The sequence below is a fragment of the Austrofundulus limnaeus genome, unplaced genomic scaffold (genome assembly GCF_001266775.1).
Source record: "Austrofundulus limnaeus strain Quisiro unplaced genomic scaffold, Austrofundulus_limnaeus-1.0 Scaffold1713, whole genome shotgun sequence".
In the NCBI taxonomy this organism is placed as follows: Eukaryota; Metazoa; Chordata; class Actinopteri; order Cyprinodontiformes; family Rivulidae; genus Austrofundulus; species Austrofundulus limnaeus.
In genome coordinates, this window is record NW_013954115.1 from 1 (window position 1) to 6,896 (window position 6,896).

Consider the following 6,896-nt stretch of genomic DNA (forward strand, 5'->3'; position numbering starts at 1 on the left):
CCGCCTCCTCTCTTGACTCCACGTTTGCTCCCGCCTCCTCTCTTGACTCCACGTTTGCTCCCGCCTCCTCTCTTGACTCCACGTTTGCTCCCGCCTCCTCCCTTGGCTCCACGTCTGCTCCCGCCTCCTCTCTTGACTCCACGTCTGCTCCCGCCTCCTCTCTTGGCTCCACGTCTGCTCCCGCCTCCTCCCTTGGCTCCACGTCTGCTCCTGCCTCCTCCCTTGGCTCCACGTCTGCTCCCGCCTCCTCCCTTGGCTCCACGTCTGCTCCCGCCTTCTCCCGTGGCTCTGCGTCTGCTCCCGCCTCCTCCTGTGGCTCTGTGTCTGCTCCCGCCTCCTCCTGTGGCTCTGCGTCTGCTCCCGCCTCCTCCTGTGGCTCTGTGTCTGCTCCCGCCTCCTCCTGTGGCTCTGCGTCTGCTCCTGCAAGGTCTCGCCATGGGTGGTTTCCTGGTCGTCCCCCTGGACTCTTGCCCTGTGGGGGATGATTGTAGTGACCGTTTCCCATGGACTTCCGTGTTTTGTCTTTGAGTTTGTTTTGTCCTGTCTCCCCTTGTTCCGTGCCTCTCCTTGTTGATCGTCGGGAGACTATCGTTAAGGGGGGAGGGGTACTGTCATGGTTTGTCAGTTTTCACCTTGGTTTTCCAGTGTTTCTATGTTCRCCAGTGTGTCTCAGCCCAGCTGCTCCTCATTAGTCTGATTGTTACCCTCGTGTTTCTCACCAGGTGTTTTCAGTTCANGATTTTTAAAATCAGAGTCAAAGACAAGTGGAAATGTTTATTTGCCCTTTGGGGAAGCCCTACATAAGACAACAGAGTTTCTGAATGATGCATGGCTTCTTCTTTGTATGATAGAGCTTTAAGTGGCGTTTGTGGATGGCACAGTGAACTGTGTTTACAGATGATGTGTGGAAGTTTTCTTCAGTCCATGTAGTGATGTCCAGAACAGAACCAGACCTGTCTTAATGCAGTGGGCCKTGTCATGGTTTGTCAGTTTTCACCTTGGTTTTCCAGTGTTTCTATGTTCCCCAGTGTGTCTCAGCCCAGCTGCTCCTCATTAGTCTGATTGTTACCCTCGTGTTTCTCACCAGGTGTTTTCAGTTCATCCATTAGTTGTCAGTGTATTTAAGTCCTGTCTTGTCTCAGTCTGGTGTCGGTTCATTGACTTATGTTCCCCCTGCTTGTGATCCTCGTGAATCTTGTAAGTTTGAGCTGCCTCTTCAGCAGTTTTTTTTAGTTATTAAATAAACCTTTTTGTTCTATTTTTGGWGCCTGCCTGCAACCTGGGTTTATTCCTGTTAATCTTGACAGGCCCTGAGGGCCCAAAGATCACAACCATCCAATACAGACTTTCATTGAGCTCAGAGATCAATACAGATTGTTTAATCTATTGATTAGATTATAAAACGGAAAATATGGGTTAATTGAAAGCTTCAGGAACAWAATTCTGAAATTGTTCCACGACTATTAGAAATGTAGGGGTTTTGGGTATATTCTAAAATGGATAATTTGTGAATTTAAATACGCAAATTATCTTATCTCGAGGCACCACGCTCTTAATTTGGTCAAAAATTAACCCAGGAAAGAGACAAAAACCTGTAACTTTATTGTAATCAGTCTCACAATAAATATACCCTAAATGGTTGAGTTTTGTCTTATCAGAACCAATAATACTTTATCAAGACACAAAAGTGACATTGGCTTATGTTGGCACGTTCTCCACGGGCCATTTATTTACAGATTAAATGTATTCACAACTATGGTGAGTGATGACATGTTGAACCAGGTAAAAACTGACAGAGTTTGCAATCACAAGTAAACAAACAAAATAAACACTGAGAGYTGAGTTTGAGGTTTGGAGTGAGGTGAGTTTGCTTTTAGCTGTTTTTTTAACTAAGGGTCTTGGTTAAATGGAAGAGAAAAATTGTTTAGTTTATCAAATCTCATACAAAGATAAGAATCAAATTAAGTCTGAGCACCTGTTTGTCACCAGGACAAATGTTCACTTTTACCCTTTTGTGTGGGTACCAGGAGGTGAAGTCAGGTGTGAAAGGTCATCTCTGGGGGTCGTTCCCCCAGACAGGCTCTCCATGCTAGCTGGATGTCAGACGGTCTGCCTGATAAACTCGACTGGTCCCATGGTCAGAGAAGGGGGTCACTCCCTGGTGACAACGTGGTCCGGTCCTCCCCAGGCGGCTGCAAGACTTCTTAATTTGATTTCAATTTTGTAGAGAAAACGAACTTGGCTGTTCGTTCAACCAGCAGGAGATGCAGAAGGACCACCATCCTGCCCAGCCCATGGGGAGGGGCTGGCAGGCAGGGCCTCTGCTGAGCTTCTGGAAAACTGTTTCTGGCTTCTGATGTTGAACAACTCTCAAAAACTCTGTCTTCTTCTTGGTCTTCTTCTTCTCTCTGGGAGCTGCACTAACTTTTAAAACCTCTGTTATGGGCGGAGTCAAGATTTTAGTTGGCCAATAAAAATGTTACACCTTATACAGGAAAAGTTTTTTAACAAATCAAATCTGTTTTGGAGGGAAAACTTTACTTCAGGACAAAGAAAAGGGGAGTGTTTTAGTTRAATTATCTTGCATCTAATTAAAGGGAGAGACATCTGCTTGCCTCAGTAAAATAAGAGTGTCACACTTTTAATTAAAGATTCAAGTCCTAAAGTTTCTAAGGATTAAATCATGGAATAAAACACATCTTCAGGAAAACGTTTCATCAAAACAAATAACACCACAGTTATTGAATAGTTAACTAAGCAAAACTTAATATATCCTTTATGGTCTTTTTAGTTCTTTACTGTAAGAAAAATGGATTAGATGACATTCTTTGCAATAAGACAGAAAACATTAGATACACAGATTCCTTTATCTTTTCTTTTTTTCACATTTAATGAAGAATGTAGATTCCTTTGTCTCAGTCACTGAAGAGTCTGGTTAAAGGCATTTATGATCCCTTTGAAGAGGAACCAACAGTCTTGTGCTTATAAGGTCACAACAGAACTTGTGGGGTTCGGAACAGGAATGTGGCAATTCTTATCTATTAACAGTAAGACATCAGGACGTCTGGTGGGGGTTGGTGTAAGAGATGTTAATTCGAGCCACAAAGGAAGTTCCATGCAAAAGTCTTTAGAAAATAGTCTGAAGTCAAATTGGGGGTTTTCTTCCTTTTTTGAGCCGTTGTCATAGGAACAAGTGAAATCTAATCAGAAATGATTGTTTATATGCAGGAAAATGCTACAGAAAGTCAAAGGTTTTTGGCAGTTCACTGAACCTCAACCCATCTTTACATCTGAAATACAGCCTCTAAAACTTTCAATTCAAATTCAAATTTTACTTTATTGATCCCAGAGGGAAATTTGGTAAAGAAAAGTCTTGGTAAAGTCTTTTATATTTATACCCAGTCTTAACCTGTTGTCAGCTAATCTAATATGTTGCAAAGTGCTTGTCCAGTTGTAAACATGGGCAGTCATTCAGCACTCAGCATCAACAATGCATTTTCAGCAGGTTCTGACGTTATCAGTCCATTAAATGGACGTTATTAGCTGTTATCAGTCCCATAGAATGGCTAATAACGTTCATTTAATGGATGATGACATCCGAAGCTGGTGGCATTTTTGACAGATGATTCCATTTTGTCAAGCTGCTTCTAGGCCATTTATTGTATGCTTAAGTTTTTTCTTAGAAAATTTATAGCTCCTAGTTTGAATTTGTTTAATACAATTAGCAGAGGTAAACATTTTTGGCATACACACCTACTTGTGAGGACTAACTGGTACTTATGGCTCCCCTTGTGGGAAATACCATTGGTGGGTCAGGGGTTAGGTTTAGGACTGAGTTTAAGTTAGCTTTAGGGACACCTGTGAGGTTAGTTTTAGGGTAAGGGGTCAGGAAGGTTTGGCTGTGGAAATGAATGGATGTCAATGCAATGTCCCCATAAAGATAGTTGTACTACACTGTGCATCCATTTGTGTGTATTATTTATCATTAGTAAAATATCTTATTAAACAACAAAATAATTTTAGCAAAACTTTTTAAAAGTAACTTTTGGTTTGACATCTGCAATTGATTAACTTTAGAAGACAGTCCGGTTTAAGAAGACTGCCACATCAAAGCAATCTTAGCAAACACAAAAAGTGCTGATTCAGCAGTTTTACAGATATGGAGCTAAAATTTGATCTGGTAGTGGCTGCGTATCATCTCTAAAATTTAATGCAGAGTAAAGAAATAACAGTAAAAATATCTTTGGTAAAAATTTGTTTCATTGATAAGAAAAATACTTAAATAAAAGTCATAAAACTTCTTACAATAAACAATAAAGTAAAAGTATTTTTACACATACTCTGAGAAATTAAGTGTTAAATTTAGAAATTTTATCTTGTTTACCTCATTGTGGATGTGATCCGACCAAAACTGAAGCTAAAAATGAACCAGTATAAAATTAAAACAAGTTTATAAAAACAGATGTAATCAGTAATTATAGACACTAGCCTCTGTTTATATGTATTATATATGTTTATATATGTTCATCTGCTCATGCTACAATTTAGCACAAATTATTAAATACAAGCTGGCATCGCCTTTGATTTATTTATGTATATACACAGTGTATATATTTTACTTATTTTAGGTTTCTGTTAGACAAACCTGACCTTTGGGGCCTTGATAGTAGCCTGTTGGGTAAAGAGTGATAAATAATAATAAATTATTGCAGTAATGTTATGCAGTACCCTGAGTTGTGCAATAAATCCTTTTGTCTTTAGTTACATTTCAAAATGCACCACAGTATATGAAATTACTGTGTTGTTAATATTTCATTTATAAAAMATGTGTTTTTGTTTTTATTTCAAACAGGTTAAAACAGKCTTACTGCAAAAAACATAAAGGAAAGAAAAAAAGACAAAGACAGGCACAAAATTAGAAATAATACGATATTTTTCCCCAAAAATATCTTAATTACATTCTTATCTTAAGAATCAAACCATATCTTCACACTGTCTTTGCATGAATTAATGTCTGTTTTAAGATTAGTTATGAATTGCTTCGCTGCAAGTTGTAACAAGTAGAGCCTACAAATGAACAAAATATGTTAAAAAGGTTAATTACAAATTAATCAAATAGTCATAATTTACTAAACAATCTTAAAAGTTTTAAGCTACTTCAGGTCTGGTTTCTATCATCGTTAGTTAAAACTGATGTTTTTCTTTTATCATCTGTTTTACTTGAATTTAACAATAAATATCAAATATATAAAGTTGTAAAAATTAGGCCTGTCAAATGATTAAAAAATTAATCTATTAATTCCAAGGTAGCTGTGAATTAATCATGATTAATCTTAAACTTCATATAAAACTTTATTGCATATTGGTAAAATAATTTACTTGAGTTATTACTACTACATACTACTACTATAGTACTACATGAGGAATGAAAGATAGATACTAAGGTCACAATTGTCTGCAAAACATAAATAAAATAAACAATAAGAAGACAAAAAGAAAAAAAAACTTCATAATGTGTTACACATGGAGTTTATTTTTATTTATTTAACCTTTATTTCTGCAGGTAAACTGTTAGAGAAGCACTTCTCATTTACAAACATGACCTGACACTGAGCATTGTAATAAACAAACCTACAGATTCAGACAGAGAAAAGTGATTTAAAGTTTAAACGTGATTAAAATTTAAAATAATAAGTAATTGACACAGTTATTGATGTTTGCTGTTAGTTAAACAGTTGTCCACTGTGAGCTGCTGCCCTGTAGTTGTATTATTTAACTCTGACCGGGCCTTTCAGCGTTTRATGGTAAACAAAGTTACGACCCGAGTGACCTGACACGTGACACCAAGGGGGGGGGGAAAATGGGCGGGAAGCTCGTGCATCGCGCGTGTGCAGTTCAGGGCCCGCCCTGAGCGGCGGACACGTCAGCGCGAGGCCAGCAGCGACCTCCACGAGCAGCGTGGCGCTTTGTTGACGGTCGAGGCTCGGCGGCTGGACTCTGCCTCGCTGGGCCGTGTTTGTGTAACTCCCCGGGGGGAGATCTGCGCGTCCTTCAGCGACCCGCCCCGACGAGCTGCAGTCAGCCGGAGGCTTCAAACCGAACCGAACCGAGCCGAGGAGCGGAGCTGCTCTCTGCACAATGCCCACGGCCCTGCGCGCTCTCTGACTGAAGACGTGTTGAAGGTGAGTGGGACACACGGCTCTGCTGTCATCGACTCACATCACAAATAAAACCATTTATCTCCACCTTCATCTTAAAGTGCAGGTTTTACTTTGTCAGGTTGTTTACATCAGCGCGTGCAGGCAGCTGTGCTGCTTTGTTGTCTTTTTGCACGCATGTGTCACGTAAACAAACTGATGTTGTGTTTTTGTGTTGCTCACCAGCCTGGTGCACAAAGAGCTGATTTACAGAAAACACACCTGCAGCTGCAAACAGGCTCTGCTCGGTTCMTGTGAAAACATTTTAAACCTGTGTTCAGAGCAGAAAACAGCCTGGTGTTTAGTATTTCCCACACTCTTTGAATGCATCACACTTCATAATAACTCACCCAGTGTTTGTCTGCAAATAACTATAAAATATAAACTTGATCCTGAATACAACAACATCATACGTTTGCTGTTTATTTTTCTGTGAAAATATAATTAACATATCACAGATATAATAAAAGTTATAAACATTTGTTACACTTTTTATTTTTGCACATTTTTCTATATTAACACAGTTGTATAAAAACCTTCAGAACTTATTTTACATAAAACCACTGTACATATTTAGTGTTGTCTTTACATGAAAAGAAGACAACGTTGAAGCTGAGAATATAAAATATAAAATAGGGCAGACCGGGGACAGTAGCAACAAGGGCAGTTGCAACAGGTCATTTTTCTCCAAACAGAAAC

At 39.3% G+C, this 6,896-nt stretch overlaps 1 protein-coding gene across 1 annotated transcript in view; it reads left to right on the forward strand.

Moving 5' to 3' along the window:
* Window positions 1–5,903: 5,903 nt before the first annotated feature.
* Window positions 5,904–6,896, forward strand: part of LOC106536168 (atypical kinase ADCK3, mitochondrial) — a 33,011-nt gene continuing 32,018 nt past the window's right edge. The window contains exon 1 of the mRNA XM_014033368.1: window positions 5,904–6,182. The gene's annotated coding sequence lies outside the window, so the exon portion shown is untranslated. The remainder of the gene's footprint in view (window positions 6,183–6,896) is intronic.